This window comes from Melospiza melodia, chromosome 2 (genome assembly GCF_035770615.1).
Source record: "Melospiza melodia melodia isolate bMelMel2 chromosome 2, bMelMel2.pri, whole genome shotgun sequence".
NCBI classification, from domain to species: Eukaryota; Metazoa; Chordata; class Aves; order Passeriformes; family Passerellidae; genus Melospiza; species Melospiza melodia.
In genome coordinates this window covers 114706831-114733126 of record NC_086195.1, presented here as the reverse complement: position 1 = coordinate 114733126, position 26296 = coordinate 114706831, and positions in this window count along the sequence as shown.

Below are 26296 nucleotides of genomic sequence, written 5' to 3'. Positions count from 1 at the left end.
CTATGTATAAGTGCTAATGAAGCAACTCTGAAGCTCTGAAATTTTAAAAGGATTATATACATTAATATTTTAGAGCTACTGCATCTGTAGAAATACCAACCCAGTTAATTTAATTTAAAATTGAAAGTTCATTTAATTTAAAGTTCATGTAATTTGAAAGGGTGTTTTGTAAAAGTCAATTTCAAGTTTTAAAGGCAGAGTACCCACTAACTCAGTTGTTTCCAGAAAGCTAGAAAGGAACTTCTTTCTAACATTTCCAGATGAAAGCATTCAATCTAATCACACACAGAGACACAGAACTTCCACCTGACTTTACAGCCTGCTCTGATCCACACATTCATCAGCACGGGATTTACCTCACCTACATATAAATAGGCTGATGCCTTCATGTGAGATACATACTGAAGTCTCTCTTCAGTTGAGGTGTCAATGGAAAGAGTCAAAGGTTCTGCAGGACATGAGTGACCAACTAAAGTAACTAACTGAAACAGGTCAGGTAAACCACAGCCTAAAAATGTCTGTTTCCTCTCTCTGGCAGGTGACTACATCAGTTCTAGGTACCTGTTGGTGAGGTATCTATGTTTGATCAGGCTAATCCCTCCTGTAAAAGCAATTAATGTTTGACCTTTAGGTATGGTGCCTTCTGGTGCACTGTATAATTGCAAAGGGTGGTGCTGCAACTTCCTTTTAATAAGGCAATAAGAGGATTCTTAGTTACTGTGTGTGCCAAGTGTCTTTTCTGAGGAAGAGAATTGGCTAGGATTCAACGGAGAACAGAAGCAGAGTGATGCAATAAGCTTAGAGAGACTGGAGAGATATGCACTTTATCTGGGCATAAAATCAAACAGCAGTAAAGACTATTTTAATCACTTGTCTTAGCTGATGGGCATCCAGATGAGACCATGAAGGCTGAAAGGGCATGCTCTTTCTGAACTGATCTGTAAAGCCATTACTCATATTCTTCTCACCCTATGTCCCTTACAGGACCTTTTCAAGCACAACACGTGTCAGATGTCACTCAAGCTGGATCCTTCTAGATGTAGAAGAGAAAGTATTCTTTGCAGTGTTCTCAGTAAAGTCTCTTTAATCTGAAGTAGTCCAAAACTAATGCCCTTGAGAGCATGCTGCAAGACATCACTTTTTCAGAGAGCTGCTGAAGCGGCAAACTTGACCAAGGAGGGATGTATAGTAAAAATGAAGAAACTCTCATCTTCATTATTTATCTGCTAAATGGTGATTGAATATTATGAGATGTAGTACATTTCCATTCATTTTAACGCACTGATTGGTTCTCTTAAAAAAACAAACCAAAAAGCTTATAAAGAACATCTAATGTGTAAAATGAAAGCCTTTTGTCACTTTATGATTCAAAATCAGAGATGGGAACCCTTCTGAAAGAATATATGTGAAGTGTTGGTAGAGGAGAACAAATTATATACCTCTAACATGACAAGAATGTGTCTCTAGTACATTATACAGCCTAACCTGGTAAACAGTTATCTACAGTTATTTTTACTTTCCATCTAATTTTCTCTTTTCTATCTATCTTTTGATCCTACAAATAATTACATGTATATTTAACCATTTAAAGCCTCTTTCTAAACTCTAAAACTATGCTTATTTCACTAAACTGAAGCTCCCCTGAACAAAGGAACAATTTAGCCCTACTCAAGCTCCATAATGAAGCACTGTCTTCTCCATGCACAGACTTGCACATGTACATTTGGAGTGGGTGCCATAGGAAGAAAGTTTGTGTAATCACTGAGCACTCTTTCCGTGTTCTGAGGACATGAGGCTACCCAGCAGATGAGAGTAGACTCAGCCTACAAATGTTTCTGTGACCAGAGTTAAGCACATAAATTTTCACCGTGAACTGAACTGGAGGTTTAGTTTGTGAGCACTAGGCTGTCATAATCTGAAGAGCCATTAAAATATTTTCCCATTTTTACCCTAAGGCAAATTTTACGTGGGGATCACAATTTTCTTTCTCTTGGTAGGGTTAAAGCCAAACATATTATGAGTGACTTTAAATAAATAATAGCACAACTTTTAACCATAAATGCCAAAAAACATTTCTTTAAAAAGTTCACTTTTGCTTTTCCTAAGAAGATCTCTCCAGAGGCTTGGAATATGGCTTTGAAAAAGTACTTTAGTTAGTAAGAAAATTAAAGCAATTAGACGGAAGAGTTCTCATGATAATATGTTACATTTTAAAGATGTTGCTGCCTAAAAAAAAAAAAAAATCATAGCTGCATGTAGATCTTAATGATGGTTCTCTATTTAATTCAGATAATATTTTTTGAAAATTAATTTTTCTGAAGATTAATTTTTAGAGTCAAAATACTGATTTGAATATTATTTACTAATTTCTTTCTTTCTTTCTTTCTTTCTTTCTTTCTTTCTTTCTTTCTTTCTTTCTTTCTTTCTTTCTTTCTTTCTTTCTTTCTTTCTTTCTTTCTTTCTTTCTTTCTTTCTTTCTTTCTTTCCCTCAAATAACACCTGTAAAAGAAAATAACTGGGTCAGGTAGGATTTCCTGTCACTGTGACCCTGTGCTGTCCCATTCTGACATTGTACTTACCACCAGGCTGACTGAACCATCTATACAGTTACTCCTGTAGGTCCACAGATCCCTGCACCTGCTGCCTTAAGCATCGTGTGCTAGGGCCTGGAGGAAGGCAACAAAAGAGGAGAAACAGATACAGAAACAGAAAGCAGGTACAAATATAAAACATTTTAACTTAGATTAACAGTTAGTATAAAATTGTTAAGTCCAAATGGCATAATTTCGCCCCCAATAAAATCAATGGGAAGGGAGTTTTTCTCTGTGTGTGTGATTGTTTTGTTGCTACAGTTTATTGTTGCTAAGATTTTAGCTTGAGCTTCATTTGGACCCATACAAAGACACCATTGTAAAGTGTAAAGAGATTTCTTCAAAAATACCAAGAATATTCAAGTTAACTGCTTCAAAAAAAAAAAAACATTAATGGAGAAAAAAGAAAGAGAAAAATGTCTTTCTTTAAAACGGAAAACTGGTGAGCTATTTTTGCTGGAATTTTCCAAAAATTGTTCATCTTAGAGTAGATATCTGTCATGGGGCATATCAGTCTGAGCTGTTTAAATATGGCAATTATAGGTGATTCAAAGCAGGCTCTTAAAGACAAAAATTTTAGTCACCCTTAGCTAAAAGCAATTATTGGAAGTGAAATAATATGAATCAGTAAAAAAAATCCATGTAATGCATAGGTGAACAGACCTGTATGGTATTCTCAAGGCCTATCCATGTGTACATAATTATGAGTACATGGTTAGGAAACTGCCTTTGGAAAAAAACTCTTAAAGCAAAGGCTGAAAAAAAAAGAACATGAAAAGCACAGTTAAAGTTGTCATTTTTTAGAGCATGGCATATCTAATTCTTCTAAATTTATTTTCAGAATTCAAAAGGCATCATTGACTAATTATCTCTCAAATGCAGTACTATTGTTTAAATTGTACACATCTTAGTTGAAAAACACTTTTATTTCCCTAATGACTTCTCTAAGCATTTTTTTCCTGCCATTTTGCAATACACTACATAAAATCTCCTGGGTACAATAAAAAGAAAAGAATTTTCCATTTATCTGAGGAGTCAAAGGTACTTCAAACTTTAAGACAGGAATACTTTGGGCTGATTTTCAATTGAGGTTTTAGTAATTGAAAAAAACTAGGATTAGTTCTTTTGAATCGTTAATGCACATAATTTTCAAGGCAGTTTGAATCCTTTTCATTGAGGTGTTTCCAAAATCTCTTTATTGGGACACACAAAGATACCTTCTGGACATTTAGGTCAGTTTCTGTGAAGACTTCAATTGGCAAGAAGTAACATTCACTTCATTAGCTTTACGCCTACTTCCAAAAGCATAATGAAAAGAAACAGTTATAAACTGAAAAGATTTGCAGCATTCCTCAATTCTTCTGTGTCCCTTCCTGCCACATTAATCACAAATATAGTTGTGCTTTGGATATTTCTAGATCTTTTCTGAAATGATTAACCAACACATGTCACCTTCTACCCACATTAACCTCATGCTTATTACAAAAATATGAAGCTACTGAACAGCTAATGCCTATTTTAATATCCAGTTCTTGTAGGCTGGAAATGTCTGTGCCACAGATAATCTGTCAATTTGTGATATACAGCTTTTTAGCAGAAGCTGGTTACTTGTTTATGCAGAGTAATCTTTTCACAAAATATTGAAGAAATCTTCAAGACAGATTAAACAGCCACAGCAACACTATCATCCTAAGTAGAATAGCAGTACTCAAATACTGACTGACTCTTGAATTTGTGTGGTCTCTGAGCAAAAATCACTCCTTTTTTTTTTTTTTTTTTCCTCTCCACTGGAATACGAAAAAGGTCTGTGAAATGTGTGTTTTGTTGTTTCGGCTTAAAGTGGTTCCACTAGGTAGACAATTATGAAATAAAAACCTAAATGTCTCTCACAAATCCTCAGCACTTTTGCTCAGCTGATATTAAGGCTCTTGGACTGAAAGAAATAGGATGACCGCTTCTCCCAATTTAAAAAGGGGAAATATCAACAGAAAAAGCTGTTTACTGGAGCTGTAGTAGTAGCTAAACCAGCTACTACACTGTGTAGGAAATGAATTTTAATTTTCACAAAATTGCTTAGTAGGTTGGTTTGCTCAGCCAAGTAATTTTTCTGGTTAATAGCTTTTCAGGAGATTTTGCCATTGCAGATATATTGGAATTCATATTCTGCAGTTATAATACAAGTGGGTTTTAATTCAAGACCTGGTTAAAGCAATTTTGGTACAGATGTAACTATTGCATCATTTTTTCAGTGATAATGGTGTTAGGTGGATCCCTTAAGATTTAAAATGGATCCAAAATAGTTGAGATATGATTCCACAAAAAAAGTCATTAGGCATTTTCCATCTTAATCCATTGATACTTAAATATTTCATGGCACCCTTTACATTATGAAGTCGTGTGTTATATTTTCAAGGTGCTATTAAATCATTTGTGAAACCTCGTCATGGAAAGCTTTGCAGAATATCAACTGCTGAAAACTAGGAAATAATTGTTGTGCCAAACCTTAATCTTCATATTAATATGAAGGGGAAAGTTTTTGTAGTTAATACAAAAATATTAACTCTTTTTAGACAGCAGCATATCTGAAAAACTTTCATACTGGCATCTTGATTTTCAATGTTAATTTCCTACACCTTTCTTAAAAGTTTTATAAGCAGAGGGGGAAATTTTCTCTCTCCCAGGGCTACAATTCTATAATCACAGTATGTGCTTTTGCTTCCATCTCCAAATACCCTTTTGGGTTTATATTCAGACTTCACCTCATCCTAAAGTAGACATCCAATGTGGGTCAGGAGAATGATACATGTGCCTAAAATTATTAGCTCAGATGTGGATTTCAGGGCTGGTATCTAAAGTTAGGAGAGACAAATACACCTCTGGAACAAACTTCCTAGATTCTCATATCCTATCAAGAGGAAGAAATTTTTCCTGTTATGCCACTGCATAAAGAATTACAGAATTCATTCTTCTGACACTAGAGATACAATAGAGTTGATACAACAGAGTAAATATTATATACACATATATTTAATAATGAGCATAACACCCTATGTTGGTTTTCCACAGTAAAATTAAAGTATCCAAGAGATTGCCATTTGGTGTGCTTAATTAGGATCTTTCTTTTTTTCTTAAATTTAATCTGCTTTTTGCTGACATTGATGTCAATAGTAGTTTAAAATGTACAGTTTGTTTAAAGAAGTCATGATACTGCATTTCATAAGAACTCAAGCTAAACACAAATCTGTTCCAGAAAAATAGCCTTTAAAACCAGCATAAACTGACAAAACTTCTGTTGCATTTCTAAAACTTTTAATCTCTCTTCATTTTTATTCCAGCACCTTCTAAATGATCCCATAATTACAAATGGCTTTGATGTCAGGTATTTTCTGTTTGTACATTACTTCATAAATTTACTTATTTGGGTTCATTTGGGATACTAATGTCCATTTTCTTTCCACATATAATGGAAAGTGGCCTTTTTTATTATCAGTTCATTTAATATTATTTGCTTCAAAAGAATAAGCCTAGATTTCTCAATACTATTATATTATGAGCACTGTTCACCTTTTATAACTTTTTTCCCCTATATGCTGTCATTTAAATTGTAAAGAGTCTCAAGCACTGGTTCCTCCTTTCAGTAGCACTGCAAAATCTCAGTCAATCTGTTTGCATGAATTATTGCTTACCAAGGGAACAGAAAATCAGTCACTTACTAACTCCTGAAATCAATCAGGTTATGTAATACAATTTTAGTTTAACTAAGAGTTGTAGAGCGTTTCAAGACACAGATGCCCTAACAAAAAAAAAAAAACTCTAAACTTTTGCAAGGTTTCTTAATTTCCCCAGTGGTCATTACAATAACCTTGCTTGACTTTAGGGAGTGCCCTTCAAATCAGGTTTCAATTTTTCTGCCAGTGCAATGGCAATAACAATGTCTCCTTTCCTCTTATAAAATGTTAAAAGTCAGTCAAGAAACAATAACCAACAGCAATAAATTACTAGCAAAAGCAATAGCTGTCTTCCACATATATTGATGTAAAAACTCAAAATGAGACAAATTTTTTTCACTGCTAAAATTTTTTTTCCAGAACTCTTAATTTGGAAATTTCAAAATGTTTTTTTCCAATTTGGCAAGATCTTTTCTCCTCCAGAACTGCTATAACATCTGCCAGGAATTGCTATTCAGCTATCTTGACTATTGCCCTCCATGGAACTGCCTTTGTACCTGGATAATCTTTAATGACCCTTCCAACCCAGGACTACATTCCAGATTCTATGATTCTATGATTGCATTTAATGATGCCTTTCTCAGGAAAATTTTCTTGGCCAGAATTACATTTCCATGAGCAATTTCCTCATAATTCATCCCAACAAATCAACCTAAATTTCTCAGACATATCTGCAGTGAAATGTCTCATGTTCATCAGCAGAGGCAGCCACAAATGACTTCTGCATCTCCCCTGAAAAGGTGTGAGGTCTACCAGTTAATATTGCTCCCCAAGAAGCAGCCTGAAATTAAGAATTCTGTTCTTCCTCCAGTTTAGACTGAAAAAACCTGTTTCCAAAATTGTATTTTTTTATAACCTTGTTCTCCTTTGCCTTGTCACTTTTGAGTCTAAGTCAATAAAAGGGCTATCAAAACTCTGTAACAAAAACTGTTGCCAGAATTCCCTGACTCAATTCCCAGTTTACACAGCCCTAGGTCTGAGCACTTCTTAAATGTGAGGTACTTTGGAAGAGTGAAGTAGAAGGATATCTTGTTGGGATCTTCATTCTATTTGAAGGTGATTATTGCTGTGGGTTTTGCCTCAGTGGAAGTTTGGCCTTTTCAGAGCTTTCCTTAAGTCTCCTCTTTTTAAGTGATCCTCAGAGAGGCCTTTTTGTGTATCTAAAGGGAAACAGTTAAACTGACAGTCATATATCCTTACTTTGGGCACCTAACTTAGGTGTCTAAGGACATCAGCTCATCTGTTTCATTTAGAGTCATTTAAAAGCTATCAATATAAATCAGCCATTGTATCAGCTGGTGGGGAGGAAATTCTTAAGTGACGCATCTAAAACCACGTGAAACATTTATCTTAAGGAGGGATGTAACCAGCCTAGACTGAGGCCAGCTGGATTGCACCTAAAATTAGGTGCTTAACTGCTTCAGTTCAGGCATTCTGAGTCATACTCCGAATCACCCTGTACATCACAGTCCATAGAGATTAAAAAAACCCTTAAAAATTAAGTGTTCAGCGTTTAAATACTTGAAATCATCGCAAATATATCAACATCTGAGTAATCTTGTGTAGGTGGCATTTATTCACTTTCCCACAGAGGCCATGGCTTTGATGGTATCACAAAGGAAGCGGGAGCAGAGGAAATGAGACGTTTCATCACATTTATTTGAGTCCCCAGTAGATTTGCACCTTCCAAACAAAAGACATCTGAGAGGAGGGTTGAGCCTGATGGTGGTCCCTGTGATGCCAGGGCTGCAGTGCAATCCACAGAAGCAGGCATGAGTAACTGTATGGATTCGCTGTGACTGCTTAGTCAGGCTGGGTAGGCACTGGCATTCATGTTTTTGTAAGTTGAGGAGGGGTTGACTTTTTTGACTTTTTTTTCACATGTAAATATATATTTTCTTTATTTTTTTTCAGTGTTGTTCGCTTCATTTTGTCATTTCATAAAGCATATAATGAAAGCTATAATTAAAGGCCATTATTCACATATGCAACAAAGAAAGAATCCAAAATTCTATCAGCAGCTGAAATACTTACTTACTGTGGTTTCCCAAACTGGGATAACTGGGGAAAAAAAGAATCAAATTCAAATAAATGACTATGGAAACAAAGAGTATTTAGACAGACCAAAATCCATAAACACAGAAGCTGTTTGAAATATAGCCAGGCATTAATTAAAAAAAAAAAAACACCCTGTAACAGTGAGTCAATTAAAATAAAATATCAATGTAATATCAATGCAATTTGAGGGCTAAATATGTATATGTATGATTGCATGGCTGAATTAAACATAATTGTTATTAATAAGTTGGATATTTTATAATAAATGCCACATGTAGTTAATTGCAAGCAGAAATCACAGAACGGGGAATGGTAATATTAAATTGACAGTTCCATTAACCTCTGCAGATCTCCCACTTACATGGGTGCATGGTCTGCTCAAGGGCAAGGGTCTATGTACAGTCTTTTCTTATCTCACATAGTATCAATTGAAGGAAAACTGGAAACTATTAGCAGTCTAACTGGGAATACAACAGTCTCCTTGTACACACAAGTAGAGAACTATTCAAAGAAAATAATGATTTTGCACTCATTAGGCATACAACCAGATTTCAGATAAGGATTTTTGAACATTGTGAAACAATTACATATCTATATCTAGGACAGCATTGAAGTTACACATTTAGTAAGAAAGAAAGGTTAGAAAGACCGGGGTTAGTTTCAGTGGTGTATCTTTCAGTTTCAGTTTAAAGGTGTTTAGAAAATATTTCATTTTATGAACAATGAAGATCAAAGGTATCAAAGTGTTTTAATGTACTAGGTCCTTTTTCACCCCTCGGGAGAGTAACTTTCACTTCTGATTTATGGTGCACATTAAATTAGCTTGGTAGTAGTCTCCATTAATCCCCTTGTCTATATATATGTCCGGATCCCAGAACAACCAAGTAATTTTGTTTGACTGGCAAGCTTTGCTCAGGAGAAACTCTGGTCAGCGAAAGTGCATGGCAGGTCACTACTGACATAAACTAGCAGAGAAAAGCTCAGTTTGCCTATACCTAGTAAGAGTCCAAGTGGAAAAAGGAGTGACTGACCAGAAACCCCTGAATTCACCACAGAACTTCTGACAATAGCTCACTGTATTTTCCCTAAAGTCTCTTGACATTCCAGTTAATTTCAGTAACTCATGCTGACATAATAAGAGCAAATTGCTTCAAGACACATTCATAAAAGCAATATACTTCTGCTCTCTTTTAGATTTTGTTACTTTTGATGCTGGCATAAAGTATCCAAGTATCTGCTATTCATAAAACAAGTGTAGCTCGTGTCACCTAGTGCCATAGTGAAATTGCTTTGTTATTTTTATTCATGATTGTGCATATTGTATCTTTATTTTATCTCTATATTTTCTAGGTCTATTTCATTTTCCAGTACAAGGAAAGTGTGTTTTGTGGGTTTGTGAGTTTTCTCTTGCAGACTTATGGCAGAAATAGTTTGATGGATCAGAGTTTTCCATCTACCTTTCTTGAAAACTGAGACAATTTGGAGTAGTTTCTCTAGACATAAATGTTCAAGTTCAGCTGCATTTAAATATTAATTATTAACTGGTTGCTATAGTTCAACCAAGTTTTTGAATAGCATTTATTCTTAACTGAACAACCCCAGTGAAAATCAAGAACTTATAGATAGTAAAGAATTTGGCTTGGTTCTAATATTGTGTGTGTCTTCTTTTTCAGAAAAGAATTGTCTAATTCAGGCGTTTGCCAGTGTAAAAGATGCTAATCTTCATTTGGGTGGCAAAGCTTCTCTGTCCTTCAAGTGGTTCTGCTAATCTTATTATGCAGGTGAAGGAGCCATTGCCAGACAAGCAGGGTTTTCAGTAAATCCATATTTCAGCACAGCAGCCTAAGCTGTGTGTTCAGAGCAGCTTCTGAGCACAGAGCAATCCTCGTCACACAGTGGACAGACAAGCAGCTCTGCACAGTTTGAATGTCTTGCTCCTAATTGTTTGGCTTTAATCAGCCTTTGCCCTTGAGTATGTTTTGTCAATATAAAATATTGGGTTCTCTCCATAAAGAGTATTATTGAACATACTAAGCTTGTCTTGCAGTCAATTTACGAGAGAGAAAATGTCTCTCTGCCTCTGCTGGAAAGGGCAGAGAGAGGCAGATAATTTATACAGAATCACTGCCTGGTTTTGGATACAGAGAATATGGTTGTAAGAGAATCCTTGACAAGTTCATCTCTTTAGGACTGGAATGTCAGAAAGATCTGGTTTGGTTACTAGTTTGGGTTTTGCCAGAAAGAGGCACTATAGCAAGAGGTGTAGTAATGAAGTTAACACTTTTTTGGAAGCTAACCCATTTGTTAAACAGTCAAAAGACTTCCAAAGGGCCTCTTTATCTTGGTAATAGTGAGATTTCCAGAGACCTGGAAATCTTTGGTAGCCAAAGCCTGCTATTCTTTCCACCAGAAAGAACTGGTCATATTACAGCTTATTATTTTTCAGTTTCTACCTGTTGATAACTTTGCTATTCCATCTTTTCTTTTGTGGTGGAAAACAACAACAAGAATATGATGCAAAAAAAATATCAGATAAAGTTGTATCTCTGTGTCCTATAAAAATAAATAGATAAGCTAAAAAGTATGTTTCAATACTGACTAAACAGATGGGAATTTAGTTTAATACCTGCTGCTCCAGTATCATGACATATGCCTGTATTTTTTTCTAAATATATTTACAGCTGGCCTACAGACAGAGCTTGGTCTGTCAACACCAGTAATAATGAACACAGCCACAAGTTTTTTTGGGGGCACAGCTGTTGAAATGCTCATGTTGCCACCAGCATGTACCATGTGTAGTGAGAAAGCTGCACGAGCACACAGGAGGAGGTCTGAAGGAAACCAGAGTCCCACAATGTGGTGACACAAAGGGCAGAAACACACAGTTCAGCTGGATGGAGAAACAACATACCATAGACACTGCCAAGAGGCTAAACACTGAAAATATTTTATGTAATTCCAGCAATGATGGTCCCTCGAAAAACATATGCAGATTTGCCAAAAGGATCCTTTTACCCTCCTTATCCCTAATATTTGTGGATGACATACTATTAATTATGTTTGACAAGTCTCAGAGAGAAACTGAACTATTACATCACCTGTCATTCGCCTAAGAAATGGGCACTCATAACTCCATCTTTGTCTCCTTTTTGAGCAAAGATGAGCACAAAAAGCAGCTTCATCCATGCAAAAATGACATTTGTATCTGTCAACCAGTAAATTGATAAATTTCTCAGGTAAAGTACGTATCCCTTACTAACAGTTTTACTCTAAGGATTTCACAGATATTACAGGTGTCTTTAAAACATTGTGTCTGACAACTAACTTCACTGTTTCTAAGAATTTTGAATTCATAGGCAGGGTGTTTATGAAGAGCAAAAGTTAAATTCAAAACTATGTACTTTTAAAAACACAACCCTTTTTGTTTTCTGGTTTCTTTCTATTTCTTCACAATCTTGAAGTGTGTCATACTAAATCTCCCACACATTTTATGTGTTTAGACTTCTGTATGGTTTTCCTGGAAAGACTAGATGTTGAGATTTTCAAAGTTCAGAAATTATTTTAAAATCCTAGAAATAAGTAGGAAAACAGCAAATAAAAATAAGACTCTGAAGTATCATATAAGGATAAATTAAATAAGTTGCACCAGACTACGATAACTGAAAGTCAGTCTTTGTGGTACTCCAGATCTCTCATATCTTTTGGTAATTGCCAGAAGTTTCCTATATAAGTGACAATAATATGTGTAGGCACTCAACAAGACATAAGAAATTATATTTAAAAAGTCATATTTTTTAATCTGATACTCAACATCAAGTAATTGTAAAAATATAACAAACGTGGTACAACATATTGCTGTGACATGAAATAGCGTAATGATGGAAGAAGAACAGACAAATTACTTTTAATATTGTTGTAAGGTATGGCAGCCTTATTATTAGGACTGTTTAGACCCATTCGTTAGATACTTCTTTTGTTACATATCTAGCTAGGTTTTAAATTTCAGGGAAATTTAGATAGGCAGCTTTCTTGTATAACAGAACAAAAATAGCCAAGATTATTGGTTGCAATAATTGTTGGTTGCAATTGGCTGCAATAAAGTTTTCACCAGCTGTAGCATTTGTGATAGAAACTTGACCAGCTGAATGCTTGGCAATGCAATACAGTGTATTAATATATATGTCAATAACATGCTAGTCAGGATTGCTGCTGTTCAAAAGAGAAAATCTAATACATTGCAGGGAAGTTCTATCCTTGCTAACTGACTAATCTTTAAGTTCCACTTCCTCTCTTCTTGTTGATTGAGTGATATTTTGTGAAGCACCTACAGCTTCATGCTACACAAAATGCAGAATTGTTAAGGTACAGCTCTTTCTTTTTTGATTAATTAAAAAAAAAAAAAGAAACTGCTTGCCAGCATATATTACCAATCAGGTTAAAAAGAATTATATTTATGGATGCAAATTAGAAATTAGTCAAAGAATGAAGACATTGAATAATGATAATATCATAATGCTTCAAAATACTTATACATGAAACAAAACAGGACAAAGGTAAAATTATTTAAGAGATAGTAACATGGGGATGCCTTAACAATCCAGAAAGCTCATGGACACCCAAGAGTTGAAAATATGTCCTTTTTGATGTACCTTCAGAATATAATCAGCTGCAATTCTTTTCTCAAGTCCCTTTAATCAGAAATGATTTTTCATGGCCTAAAGTCTAAAAGAAATAATCATACCAACTGCTGAGTTTTCTAAAGTGCAACTGGACAGCCTAAGGGGGGGAAGAATAATGTGCTCCAATGGAGCAAGTTCTAAAATATTCTATGGCAGATGGAGTTTTCTCTGGAACAACTAAAGTACAGATTACATTTTAATTAAATGTGTGCATTGTCTTTTTAATTATTGCATTTCTATACTGTTAGTCCTTCCTTGTGAAAAAGACATAGAAAAGATTTTAATTCAATGTTAGAATGCAAAACATGGCAACACCTATTGAGAGAATGCAGCATTTTTTAGCTGCATTTTTTTAGTTAATACTGATTGGTGACTTCTGCTTTAAAACCCAGTTTTCCATTCCATTTCCTGTATCTTTGCCAAAACATAACCTTGAGTTGAAAGCATCATTATTACTAGAATTCCTGCCATTATTATTATCAATATTATGAGAAAGGGAATTTCAAGACAAGAGTTCTGCTATTTTTCTGAATAAGACTGGGCAAGTACTGCAAAGATTTTTCTTTACCTGCACTTTGTAGAGGAAAGAAGACCATCTTATTTAATTTCTACAAAAATATCTCTAAGTTTGATTTAATAGAAGCTGCTTTCTCTGTGCTGAATATAGCACATGTCAAGAGGTGGCATAAAAAATTCTGGTTTGCACATTTGCAAAATTTTGGGACAATCTTCTCTATGACCTTTCCTGGAATTTTAATACTGAGATATGAAAACTTAATAGTCATTAAGTACACTGTTTTGAATGTAATTATGTAAAATAGTTTAGAGTTAAAAAAGGGTGAATGATCTTCTAATATTTTTATCTCATACATAGATTTGCCTCCCCTATCTCATGGGTGGGCTATTAACTGTCTCCCGTGACTTGCGACCTGGATTCATTGAAATGCACTTTATTTATTCATAGTGCATAGCACCCATCTTCACACCACTGTGAATGAGGTGGTAATAGAGCGTGGGACCACCACTTCAGGGAGCTTGTTCCCAGGGAAACCAGGCCGTGGGAGGTTATCCAGAGCATTACTAAGAAACAGCTGAAGCACAGCCTGGCATCTGCTCAGTGGTGCTCCTGCAGAAAGCAGCAGGGGAACTAAAGGCAGCGAGGTGGTGGGGTTCATGTTTAGGTCTTGGATAAGCATAAATACCACTGTGGGGTTTCAGCCGTTTTATTGAGACTGGCAAAACTGATGAACTGCCACTGCCAGTCACGGACTGTAAGCTTTCTACTGAATTTGGAAGACCTTGGGACTGATGCTTGCCAGGTATTATATACATGAAACTTCCTTCAGCTGCCTACTCTCTCTGTGATTTGATTTAGTTGACAGCAAATTCTTTAATTGACCAGGTGTCCACAGCTAATTTGTTTTGCTTTTTTCTAACTCTGTGTGGTTTAAAACTCATAATTTTATACATATAGAAATAGTGGGGAAATATTTTATGCAGAATGAGGTATCTACAATTCTCTCACAATTTAATATGGAGAAAGGCAGGCCTGGAAGGGGAAACAGGAAATCTGGTGTAGGGAGGAACAGGCACGGTCTGATCAAAGGTAAGGAAGATGCTTGCCATGGGAAATCTCGCATGTATAAACCACTCGCCAATAATCAGTTAAGGGAATGCAGACCTGGCAGTAAATGAAACTAGTTTTAGAATAAAAAAATCAAAGCACTACTATCTATTATGCATGACACACCATATAGAACAAATTCAGATGTAGTTTTCAAATGTAAGTCTCCAAATACTAATAAATTAATAAGACTAATGAAAATAGGAAAATTTGTAATGTATTTCTCTGAATAAGAAAAATGTATAAAGCTATGTTAGAGAAATTTTAAAACAACAACAAAAAAATCCACCCCTGCATGGAATCAAAGCTGATGACAAATAAAATTGTCAAGATGAACATCATATTCCACCCATCAAAGAACTAGATGATCACAAATTGCTCTAACATCTCCCATTGCCACCACCAGAGTGAACCACCTACCTTAAGGACCTATAGGACCATGAAAATATGAACATTACACCAGGAAAAGCTGAAAAAGGAAAACGTGTGCACAACAGATTTAACTCCATTATTACTTTTTCTCTTTCTGTAACAAAAGATTTCAGTTATGTTATTAGGTTACTTTTGTATAAATGTCATGGTTTAGGAATGGTTTATAGCTCCCACTGAAACTATGTTCCTCTCCCTCACTCTCTCACTCTCCCTCCCCTGCAGTGGTCTGGAGAGAATTGGAGGCATAAAAAGTAAAGATAACAGGTTGAGATAAAAAACAACTTACTGGAAACAGCAGTGAGATAAGAAAATGAACAGTAAAGGCAACTCTGCTTGTGACAGAAGGTACAAGAAAGAGGCAAATGGTTCACACAGAAGCAATACCTGGGCCAGTCCCTCCACCCTACTGGGCCAAACCAGAAGGGATCTCTTCTCCCTGGAATAAACTCCTCATCCCCCCCACCTCCAGCAATGACATAAGGTGGTATAGAGAAATATCCAGGTCCCATCCATGTCCCCTCCTGGATACTGCAAAATCAACCCTACCCTGGTAATACAATAAAATATGCTGTATCTTTATGTCAATATTTTGAGCACAGCTCTGCAGATCCATTGATTGTGGTGAGAGATACATAAAAAGCAACCTGATTCCCTGTACTCATGAGGCCAACAGGTTCTTTTTAAAATCTGAATTGTCTCTGCCTTTGGCTAACTAGCAGATGTGTAGTTCTTTCCTCCTGAAGTGTGATGTGTGGATTCTTGCCTTTCATGTTTGTGGAAAGGAAAACATTGTATGCCGGTCTGTCTCACTGTATTTCTAATAAACTGCCCACAAATGTAAGAAACATAATTTATGGTGACAAGGAAATTACCTTCTTTTTCTTGTTTGCTTTTTCTTAGTTTGAGCACGGATCAAAAGTCAAATGGAGTCATTCAGGATAATGATCCTTCTCAGGGGCAAAATTCACTGTAGTTACTTAAAGACCAGGTAATTATGCTTGAAAAAGCATAGCATGAATTTCAGCCCCCAGTTCAACAGCAAGTCCCAGAGCAACACTACAGCCCCTGTGCTATCACAACTTAAATCTATAAGCTAAGGAGCTATTACAGCCTCTTCCATGACACTTTAGAGGTTTTCACTTTTATTTTCTTGTCTGCAAGCCTACAAAATTGGCAGTTAACTTCTCAGTTTCTCTTTACTAGCCATGCTACTGTGAAGTAGATTGGTAAAATATGTACTATAGTTCAAATGCTATTTTTAAAAATAAATGAATAATCTTATGAGAGTGGGTATAATATTCCAATTTAAAAAAATCTGAAATGTTTTAAGATTTTTCAAGAAAACTGGAAAGAGAGTTTGTTTTGAGCTAAGATTGGTGGGGGTTTTTTCCAAATAAAGAAATTTCACAGAGGGTATTAATGCTCTCTAACTTAGTTCCTATGACCACTTCTCTTAAATGACTGTATTGGAGTTCCAAATTCATAGCCCTATGTATATGGTAATCTGAAACAGTCAGCCTTCTCTTGGACTTTGGTCCATAGTAAATTAGTTATAAATAACAACTACTCTGAATATAGATCAAAGTGACTACCTTTGAGATTTTTGCAAAGATAAATAAATGTCTGGAAGTTTAAAAACACATTACAGGGTATTAAATTTGATGAAAACTGTGAAAAAATATACACCTTTATTGCACTTTTATGTCAATAATTTTTTACAGTTTTTTAAAGTCTGTCATGCAAGTCATCTAGAATAACTGATTCTAAGTAAGTTATCAAAGAATAATAATTTGTTTCTCTACAGTGCCATATGTTACCCTTCTAACTAGCCACAATGAAGCAGACTGAGAATAGACAGTTATAAATATCCTGCAGAGTATCTCATTCCACCGTTGTCTCTCTAAATGAAGGACAGAGCTCTTATAATTGGGGAATGTAACCTCTAGAAAAAGTGGCAAAACACATTCCCTCAGGTAACTCCGACCCTGTTATTCAATCACTGAAATGAGGCAATATAACTTTCAAAGCACCTTTGTACCTGGCAACAACAGCATCGCTTTCCAGCAGGAAACAGCAAGCTTTAAAATGTGCTGGTTAACGTGTGAACAAATTAGCATGAAATGAAGCTTGTGGAAAAGATGCAACTAACTGGAAAGGTACAGTATTCTTAATATAAACTTAGCAAGTCAGCTCCATAACAGCAGACCTTCCAAGATGACACTGTTTTCCTATAAAGATTACCGCAGAAAACTATAGCCTAATCCTGTTTTACACAGAAAATATGTCAGCCCTGAACTGGAAAAGTAGCCATATTGTATCCCTGAAATAAGGGTAAATCAAGGACAGAAATATATTGTTTTGACTAAAACAAACAAGAGACTATCTCAAACAACAAGATAGCTTATCTATATCCATGCCTTGATGTGACCAGTGAAAGTCAGCTTTGTGTGTCCTTCTCGAGGTTTATCTCAGATTGTGGTCTGAGGTTAACACTAGCTTGTCGCTGTTCAGATTTTACATGGAGATCAAAATCTTTATTTAGCTTCCTTGAGCTAAAAACACCTTTATTTTTGCTGTAAACACAGTCTTAAGCAGTGTTTTTCATTTATCTGAACTGCCCTTGCATCTTCACCAGCCATAGAGAAAACTGGTTTCCTGAATATCTGATCTTTATCTGGTGAACAGCAATAACATTGCATCATACACATTTTTATACCTGAAATCAGAATGTGGTTGGACCCCACAGACCCCAAGCCAGGAATTATACTCAGTGCCAGATGACTGAAGAGTTTGAATGTAGAGGGAATGTCAAGGTTATTTCCCTGACCATATATCCTTTTTTGGAATGAATCCAGAGGAGGCCAACAAAGATGATCAGAGCACTCCTCCTATGAAGACAGGGTGAGAGAGTTGGAGTTGTTCAGAGTCAAGAAGAGAAGGCTCTGGAAATGCCTTAGAGCAGCCTCACTGTGCTTGAAGGTGGATACAACAAAGTTGGGGAGGGACTTTTTCCATGAGCATGTAGTGATAGGGAAGGAGGAATGGCCTTAAACTGAATGAGGGTAGATTTTGATTAGATAGAAGAAAGAAGTATATTACAATGAGGATGGTAAAATCGTGGAACAGGTTGCCCAGAGAGGTGATGGATGCCTCATCCTTGGAAATATTCAAAGTCAGATTGGATGTGGTTCTGAGAAACATGATGTACTTGAAGATGTCCCTGCTCATTGCAGTGGGGTTGGATGAGATGCTCCCTTCCAAACCTTTCCAAACCCACTGGCCAGTGTTGGGACACCAGTACAACCATTCTGATTTCTGAGGTGTATACTTTTAGGAAGAAGAAAATTAAAAAATGTTGGATGTGTGTGGGATCTCAGCGCCTCAGGATGGAGGTGCAGAGTGGCCGAGACCACCCTTGGGGGGCTCGGGAGTCCTGGAATGTTGCCAGAAGTGTCTGGTGGCAGGACTTTGACACTACACAGGAGACGACACCTGTATGAGGATAGGAGGATTTCACTGGGGTGAATGGTGAAGGGATAAGTTAATTAGAGTGTAAAACACAGGGTTTAGGATTTCTGTACAGGGGGGTCTAAAGAAGTAAAATGGAGGAATTGGGGCGTGTCCTGTTCTTCTTCTTCTTCTTCTTGGCCTCCATCTTCTGTGGTGATGGTGGCACTTTGGGATTGGTTATTACTAGAAGTGCACCGGTTAATAAGGGTAAAAGGTATTGGGGAAAAATGATAAATATTGTATACGTAACTTCGGGTATAAAGATAAGTGACCGCCCCGGGGGCTCGCAGTGTGCTCATGGCTGGCTTGCTGTGCAGACCTCTGTCGGGCTGAAAGAAAATCTTTTAGATAAACAATTAATAAACACTGAGACCGAGAAAAGATCAGAAGTCTCTTCTCGTCCTTTGAAGCGCCGGGCTGCCCAAGGCCACCCTGGGCCTTTCCAGGCCACCTAAACAGCCGAGAAACCGACAGATGTGGAGCTCCTCTTATCTAACTTCAGTCATTTGTAACTTAGACACTTGGCTTAAAGCTGATTTCCTAGACTTTATAATCAAGTGAAAAAGAGAATTAATTCAGAAGAATAGACAGGCCCAGAATTTTGCAGGATTATCCCTTTCGCCATCTCTGTCCTCCATCTAGATAAACCTAATTTTATATGAATTATAATCTGGTTTCAGTCAAATCTACATTAGACCTAACTCATCAAAAAAAAAAAAAGTATGCATGTTCATCCCTGTTCTGGGATGCTCTTTTTCAATGTAAAATGCACTATGGAAAGATTAACATCATGTTTGTCAGTATTTCTATGATAATGCTTTTTTGTTTGGTGGGCTAGTTTTTATTTTTAACAAAGCAAAGTGAAAGCACTATTCAGCTGGATGCAGTGTCCCTTGAAAAGTAACATACAGCATTAGAGTGCAACACAACAATTTTGTTTTCAAAACTTCAGTCGCAGTAGGGTCTAATACTCTTACCAGTCCAAGAGCTACATGTCTATTCAACATGATTGTCAAATTAAAATATTTTTTCTGACAGCTAAATTAAGAACAAATAAATTACAATTTTATTTGTAACTCTTTTTCCATTTGGGAGATGCTCATGGCAGTCTGTCCCTGCAACCTGTCAGACAAGCTTACCTCAGAAAGTGCCTAAAACAAACACACCCACAAACAAAATCTGTAGATCAGATAAAACAAAACACTGTTCCATCAGAATGCAGAAGAGCTCCTAGGAAAGAGTTTTTAGAGGCCTCTACTGATTGCTGTGAATTAAGCATAGGCTTTGTCATATAAGCAGAATTTCAAAACAATTGGCAGCTATTAAACACTTTAAGAGGTTTCTTAAAGTGGTGAGTAGATGGAGCTGAGCTAAGATGAATCCAAATTAGGGAATTTATATCTTGTGAAGACTTCAGGAATAGCAAGTACTTAGTGGGCTGAAGTTATTTAATAGGTTTATATAGCTCAAACTCAAACATATGGACTTCCCAACATAAAATGTTGGCTGAAGTGTGAAGTATTTCTCAAATCTGACTCTACTCATCCATGTTTTCTGGGCAAAATTATTTTAACCTGAATTCAGGCTGTTTTCAGACAGCGCATATGTTCCAGGCTTTTAAGAAAGGACCTCCAGTGATGCCCTCTCTCTGACTGTGGACCCCTGATACTCCTGTGGGCACTAGAAGAAAAATGGGATAGATGTGGCAGGCAAAGCAAAAACTGGGACCTGTGTGCTGCATCTGCAGCAAGTGAATTTCATCTTAATGTCACATTTACAGGGAATGGAAAGCTAAGAATAAGGCTTGAGTTATTCCAGGGCTGGACTGAGCAGTTTCCCACCAAGGAAGAAATACAGCAAAAATGTCTGCTTCTGAATTTCACTAGAGTGGTTATCCTAACATCTTGAGTGGTAACAGGAAACTGTGACTTTCTCTTTTGTCACAGAACCTGAGCACCTGTGCTTGTACAATACTTTGAAAGAACAAGCTTCTTCAGATGTCCTTCTGTTTCAAACAGAGCTTTGCTCTAAGCTTGCCTTCCTTTCCAACTGCTGTGTCTCACCTTCAGCTACCTATCTTGGAGTCTGCTCTAGGAAATGAGATATCCTTCAATTTTCACAACACAGTAGTTACTGAGATTTTTTTTTACAGGATTCACACAGAAATATCCTGAACCTTTTAAAATGTTTATTTTTTTTAATTATTTTTATTAAGCCATTGCCACTACCCCTGGCTCTTCTTCAGCATCTGGAACATTTAAATTAAATCTAAGGTATTTTCTGTAAATTACATGTCATTATAATTACTAGATAAACTTTGATGGTTCATTCTATGAATTGAGGTATTTTTAGAAAATCACTATAATTTATTATTTCTTTTAAATTTATGAGAAGTAAAACTATTACAATGAAATGCAATATATACTGGCAGAAATCTACCTACACTTTTAAAATTGCTGGGGCTTGTGCTGGAAACCATTTCATATCTGATCTAATTATATATAACTTAATTTAAACTGCATACTGCAGGTGAAATGACAGGAATGCAGCAGCTTTCCAACACCACCTCTCCAGTGAGCCCTTAAACAGGTGAAGGTCTCTAAGAAGTGACTTTCCCTGATGTATTCTCTCCTCCCCTAAAGCAGAGCTCTATTTTTTCAAGGACATGCTTTAAGAAAGAACTTTTAGATTTCAGGAACATATAATGTTTTCTGTGGGCATGCCTAATTTCCTCTCACAATCCCCAGCAATCTGGACAGACTACAGCTTTGTCATGAAAGAACAGGGGCTGTGCCTCCCACCTAAGCAAACTGTGATGGATTACATCAGGAGACATTGTAAGGGAGAGTTACATGCAAAAACAGCACCTGGAAAAGAGGGTGAATGAATAAAACCAATATCCTTTTGTATGAGTAAGAAGCTCCTGTGCACAACAGGCATCAGTTCTGTAATTTGTAGGACATTTCTGGGAGCACAGTTAACACATGGCAGACAAACACCCCAGCTGTCACTCCTGATTCATTTGCAGGACTTCACAGAGTGGACATGCTGCCCAAGACCAGCTTTGATGATGGTTCATGCCTCAGTGCAAACCAAACAGATTAATACCAGAAAATTCATCCCAGAGAAGTGCTCATGTTGCTGATCGCTCCTACCTAGGTATAACATTAGGGATAAGTTTTAATGGTGGATTTGGCAGTGCTGGGTTATTAGTTGGACTTCATCATCTTAAAGGTGTTTTCCAACATAAATAATTCTGTGATTGAATAAATATAGGCATTGAGAGGTCCTTTTTGCCAGTAATAAGATTTTGAGTCTAACAGCTGAAAAACTGAGAAGCCAGGTCTGAGCTGTGATAATTTTACTTGCAGGAAAGGTTCGAAGGTTCAAACTTTGTGAAGTGTTTGCTTACAGGAAGCTGGGGGAGGATATACCCCAAACAGTCCATCCCAGCTCTACCTGTAATTCTCACTGCTGGTCTTCCTTTAGAAGTCTTGACCAAAACTAGACCACAGCCATTCACTTTTTTGGCAACACACGCTTCTGGACAGCTGAGAAACCTCTATGCTAATTACTCAAAAACAGAGGAGGAGTTAGGATATCAAAAATTTGTAACACTTTAAAGGAATAACCCTGCAGCATCTTTATCTAAATGAAGAAAATTAATGGGTGTTTTGATTTTGCTTTTTCAATGACTTTTTGCCCCGTCTATAATACCTGCAAATTCCTTACATACATTTTGACCTTCAGAAACTGTAAGATTTAGTGTTATAGAAGAGCATTTGATTAAATTAACATTTAATTGTAACTAATGTCTACAGCCACGAATAAGGAAGCACAAAATTAAATTATTAAGACCCCTCTCCATTCAAAATATGGAATTACAGTCCTTTAGAATAAAATGATACATTATCCTATTATCATAAGGGAAGTCCAGGCTATCATCTACTGGTTATAATTAAAAATTATTTAAAAATATATACAAAGTAAGCAAATGAAACTAAAATTGAATCTCATGAAGATTGACTTTCAAATCTTAATTATCTCTTTTTAATGCAGGATTTACTTTCAAAACTACTTTTTTCTTAATTAAGCAAAGAAAACCTGCACTTCTGTTCTGGGCTACTGCACTCCAATTCTTTAGTACTTCTTGATTGTACTATTAATGCTTTAGAGACATTCCACAGTGCAAGTCTATGACTGATTTGACTTGAAAAATATATAAATAATTTTAGAAAATCTTAGCATATACCTTTTTCTCTTTTGTCTCACAGTATTTTAATTTATGCAATAGGATTTTTAATTAGTGTCGAGTGATCTTTCCATGATCACAAGCTATAAAATCATTCAGGGAAAAGAAAAATCTACCAGGTGGCAACTCTGAAAGTGCTTTCATAAAAACAAATCATATTCTCCCTGTGTTATCAAGCTACATCCTAGATGATAAATTCAATGTCTGTCACAGATAACAAAAAGTCTTCCAGCTCAGCAATTCTACATGAGTCTATGATGTCTGTGACCTCTGAAAATACTTGTTTCTGGCACAGCAAAAAAAGGACTTCTGGTCTAACCTTGGAGAAATACCACAGGTCACAAGCACTGATTTTTGTAATACTCCTGATACATTAAAATAAAACCAGTTTATTTCCAAAGATACAGATGCTATTTTCATGCATAATTTTGGTCTCTAGAAAAATAAAGTGTAACTCAGGGGATCAGAATGAATTAGAAACTCCAAAACCTGAAACTGGTCCTGAACATGTAGCTAGGAAGAAAGTAGAGCAAGAAAAACAGTTTAATCTATCTACCAATTGCCATGAGACTTGCTTGTAGCAATGCATGTACCACAGCTGGCTACCAGTTCATGAAGGGTGTGTATCCAAGGGAAATTGGATGATTGGCTAGCCCCTGCACTGACTAAATAGAAGAGTGAGGCAGAAAATCATCTAGTGCTTTAAGGTGAAAAAGAGAGGATGAAGAGGAAAGTGGGGAGTAAAGGTCCAGTCTTCTGAACCGAATTCTCTTGAGGTTTCAGGCATAAGAATTTTGTCAAGGTAAGTAAGTCAGAGGTTTTGTACAGCTGCACAATATACCAGAATTGATCATGCTGCTTACCATTCTGTCCTATAACTCAAGAAGTAAAATATCACATTCTGTCTTCATTTTAGGTAATGATAGTCCACCACAAACTAATTTCTCTACCCAGTCCCCTTGTTCCATCATTCACTTCTGTGAGTCCTCCCCATGTCCCTTATTTGCCATTCTCACTATTTCAAGTCCCAGGCTGCTGTTCCTTGCTGCTACTCTCACTTTTACAGTGCAATTCAAGTCATCAAGCCCTGTTATGCCATAAGTCATTTGTGACTTCTGTAGTCAGCCACAGGCAGAAAGTTGTCACAAGAGCAAGACTTTTTATTAGGAGGCAAATGGGGCTCTTTAAGACAATAGCTGAAAATATAAAGAAGGAAACACTCATGATGGTAGACTTCAAAGCACTGGACATGTAGCAAGGCAGAAAATTCAGAAGACAGAGAAATGTGGCCCTAGCAATGAAATGAAATAAAGCTTAGAGAACAAAATAGATTGGAGGAACAGATTTGAAAACAGTGAACATGAGAACTGCAATTAGCAGGGAAAATAGGGCTATGACCACTCCTTGCAAAGAATTGACTTACATGAAAGAGAAAAACAATATCCTGATCTATCTCTGCTTCTAAGCCACTTCAGCTTTCAATAACAGCTTGAACTTTGAATTGAAGAGAGAACATTGGTACTTATGCTGCCTGACCTAACAGGTAAACACCACTCAGTAACAGCTACAAGAATTAAATCAACTATGCAAAACCATACAGTTTGGTAGAGTAGCAGATTCAAGTAGCTTCTGCCTACAATTAAAAATTTACAATGTCTGAAACACCCAAGCCTTCCCTTACAGCTATTTTTCCAGCCATGATTCTGCTTTCTTTTCCAATTGTCTTCTGCACCAAAAATGACCATCCTTTAGATTAGCTCTAAGGAAAAGGCTTAACCAAATTTTGAGGGACAAAGAAACACCACTTACACAGCTGAAATTCTCTTTGATAAAAATCAAAAGACCCACTGCATACATTGAAGAAACTTCAGCTTCTCAAAATATTAGGTATGCAAATCCTTTGCAATGCAGACTTTTGTGCAACCTAAATCTAGGGCTTACAACTAGCTAGACATCTTGCCTCCTTTTAAAAAATTGTCTCTTTATTCTATTTCTTCCCCTATTTCCTTAAATTATTTTGGTGATGATGTCAGTTTCTCATTAGACCATTTGCTAGAATATCCTACACCTCCCATATTATTTTCTCAGCTTCCAAGTGTGAAATGAATTAGCTGTTCACTAAATAGAGAAGGTGTCGTACTCTCAAATCCCATCTTTCTTTTTGTGTTTTATATATATATATATATATATATATGCATACATATATTTTATTTTTTTTAAGAAATCAAAACAAAAAAAGAAAACCTTGACTTGAATTAGTATGATTCTTCCAATTTTTAGGGAATCCTTTGGGGTTTAATCTTGCTTCAATTTAGTTGAATATTTTCTGGTTAGCTTATATGAATGAATTTTATCTTCTTTAATAAAACAATATTAAAATAATATATTTCTCAAGTATTCATATGTGGTTGTTTCCATTGAGTTAAGCAGTGTTAATCTGGTTTTGACCTAACCTTTTTCCATTATAAGAGACAGCAAATTTAAGAGAAACAAGTGTAATAAGCAGGATGCCTGCTAAGCATATTTTGCATTATTTACACCCAAGCTCCAGTATTTAAAAGCAAGAGCTAGAAAGAGGATAAAAAAGGCTGTCCTCCATGAACATCAATCCAGAAACAGTGAGTAGTTTCCAGAAATCATCCTTACCTCCACCGTAGCCAGCTGGAGCCACAGGCAGACAGAGGAGATGTCTTGGCTCTGGTGGCCACTTTCCCTCTCCACGAGTCCTCTCAGTACAAAAGTGTCATAACCATGGTGAGTGGCACCATACCATGTCTCCATTGTTTTAAAATATGTTCCCTCAGTGAGGGAAGAAGAACAGCAAAACCATGACAACTTTTGATCTGGTACCGTGAAAATTATCTTCAAGGTCCACCTGCTGGTAGGAAACTCCCTTAAGGTCCATTCCTTACTCAGAACTGAAGGTAAATTTCTAGTTTCAAATAGCCTAATTTGTAATACTTTGCAGGTAAATGCTCTATTTTCGAGGGAATGGAGAAAATTACTGTATTGTTGGTATTGTCAATACAAGATGTAAATAGTGATTCTGTGGATTGTACACAGAAGACTGACCATTGTGTTTTCCAGTTCTAAATAAAATGTATGATCCCATAACACACAGAAATTATCTCAATTTACAGAATGAAGATATTGTACTCTCTACAGTCAGCAGCAATACTAATTTCATTTCTACTTTTTGAAAAATTATAACCTTTCTTAGACTAGAAGAAAATGGTAACTGATCCAGTTTGCATGTCCCTGTGTATATTGATAACTTTGTCTTCTGAGACTGAAGACATCCATCCAGATCCTGCCAGAACCACAACGCCTAAGTTGCCTGAGGTAAAATAATTAAATTTAGCACACTGTGAGGTCTGTGCTTTTAAGAAACAATCTTAAAAACAAGGTACAGATTTTGTGCT